Source organism: Triticum urartu, chromosome 6 (assembly GCF_003073215.2).
Source record: "Triticum urartu cultivar G1812 chromosome 6, Tu2.1, whole genome shotgun sequence".
Classification (NCBI taxonomy): Eukaryota; Viridiplantae; Streptophyta; class Magnoliopsida; order Poales; family Poaceae; genus Triticum; species Triticum urartu.
The window spans coordinates 469,943,976-469,946,746 of NC_053027.1; positions in this window are offsets into that span (position 1 = coordinate 469,943,976).

A 2,771-nucleotide genomic window follows, 5' to 3' on the forward strand; every position below is an offset into this window, starting at 1 on the left:
TATTATTTAATAATTCCTCAGCTTGTTCAATAGTTCGTTCCCTGGAAACACAACTATCTAGGAAGTCCCTAGAAGTATCAGTTAGTCCATTATAGAAGATATCAAGTATTTCATTTTTCTTGAGAGGATGATCAGGCAAAGCATTGAGTAATTGGAGAAGCCTCCCCCAAGCTTGTGGGAGACTCTCTTCTTCAATTTGCACAAATCTAAATATTTCCTGCAAGGCAACTTGTTTCTTATGAGCAGGAAAATATTTTTTAGAGAAATAATAAATCATATCCTAGGGACTACGCACACAACCAGGAGCAGGAGTATTGTACCATATATTAGCATCACCCTTAACGAGAAAGGAAATAACTTCAGAATATAGTAGTAGCGGATTTTTTCCTCATCAGCAAATAGGGTGGCTATATCATTTAGTTTAGTAAGGTGTGCCACAACAGTTGTAGTTTCATAGCCATGGAAAGGATCAGATTCAACCAAAGTAATTAGCTCTGGGTTGACAGAGAATTCATAGTCCTTATCAGTAACAAAGATAGGTGAAGTAGCAAAGTTAGGATCACATTTCATTTTAGCATTCAAAGATTTTTCTTTCAACTTGCATAATAATTTCTTAAGATCATCTCTATCCTTACAAGCAAGAAAGTCTCTAGCTACCTCTCCACCCATAACATAACCCTCAGGTATCTCAGGAAATTCATACCTAGGTGAGCTAGGTCTAAAGGTGTTTCATAATTCTCAGTTTCAAAGACTTCATCAGTTTTAGTGATTTCATCAGTTTCAGCATTCTCTATATCTTTAGCCCTAGCAAGTTGTTCGTCAAGAAATTCACATAGTGGCACAGTCTTGTGAAGCAATGTACTAGAATCATCAATAGCATCATTCATAGCAGAAGTAGCAACATCAATAACTTGCGACATATCAGGATTAATAGCATGTGGTGTTGTTGCAAGTTCACTCAAAATAGAAGGTGAATCAAGTGCAGAGCTAGATAACAATTCCTTACTTTCCCTCATCTTAGAGGGAATGATCTTGGTTCTATCATCCTTAAGATTCTTCATAGTGATAAATAAATATAAATCCCAAGTGACTCAACAAATATAGCTATGCTTCCAAACAACGACGCCGGAAAAAGGTCTTGATAACCCACAAGTATAGGGGATCACAACAATTTTTAAGGGTAGAGTATTCAACCCAAATTTATAGATTCGACACAAGGGGAGCCAAAGAATATTTGTAAGTATTAGCAGTTGATTTGTCAATTCAACCACACCTGGAGATTAAATATCTGCAGCAAAGTGATCAGTAGCACAATAGTATGATAGTTTGATAGCAGTAGCAATGATAGTGACAGTAACAGTAACGGTAACAGTAGTAGCGATAATTTTGTAGCAGTTGTAACCGTGGTAATAATAATAGTAAAGCAGCAAGACCAATATGTGAAAAGCTCGTAGGCATTGTATCGGTGGTAACGTTGGATAATATTCATCATATGACAGTCATAACCTAGGGCGACACAGAACTAGCTCCAGTTCATCAATATAGTGTAGGCATGTATTCCGTAAATAGTCATACGTGCTTATGGAAAAGAACTTGTATGACATCTTTTGTCCTACCCTCCCATGGCAGCGGAGTCCATAAGGAAACTAAGGGATATTAAGGCCTCCTTTTAATAGAGAACTGGAACAAAGCATTAACACATAGTGAATCATGAACTCCTCAAACTACGGTCATCACCGGAAAGTATCCCAATTATTGTCACCTTGGGGTTTACATATCATAACTCGTAGTAGGTGCATATGACTTGCAAGATCGGATCAAGAACATAGATATAATGGTGATAACACAAACGGTTCAGGTATGAAATCATGGCACTCAAGCCCTAGTGACAAGCATTAAGCATAGCAAAGTCATAGCAACATCAATCTCAGTACATAGTGGATACTAGGGATCAAGCCCTAACAAAACTAACTCAATTACGTGATAAATCTCATCCAACCCACCACCGTCTAGCAAGCCTACGAAGGAATTACTCACTCCCAGTGGTGAGCATCTTGAAATTGGTGATGGAGGATGGTTGGTGATGACGATGGCGGCGAATCCCCCTCTCCGGAGCCCAAAACAAACTCCGCATCTGCCCTCCCGATGAAGAACAGGAGGTGGCGGCGGCTCCGTATCGTAAAACGTGATGAAACTTCCTTCTCCATTTTTTCTCCAGAAACATGAATTTATAGAGTTGGAATTAGGGTCAGAGGAGCCTCGTGGGCCCCACTACCCACCAGGGCACGCCAGAGGGGAGTAGCGCGCCCTGGTGCCTAGTGGGTAGATGCCTCCCAGTGGGTCTTGGTTCCAATATTTTATATATATGCTAAAATAATTCTCCAAAAAGTTTCGTCCAATTCCGAGAACTTTTATTTCTTCACAAAAATAACACCATGGTAGTTCTGCTAAAAACAGCATCGGTCTGGGTTAGTTTCATTCAAATCATGCAAATTCAAGTCCAAAACAAGAGCAAAAGCGTTAGGAAATGTTGATACAATGGATATGTATCAACTCCCCCAAGCTTAATCCATTGCTTGTCCTCAAGAAATTCAGTTGACAAATTGAAAGTGATAAAAGAAAAAAAATTATGAAATCTTTTGTTCTTGTGTCCATATATATTCTTAAATAGCACCTAGGTTCTTAGCAAAGACCATAACTAACCATGCAAATGATAACTCTTAGAAATTATGTTCACTCATAACAATGGCATAATCAACTAATGAGCAATA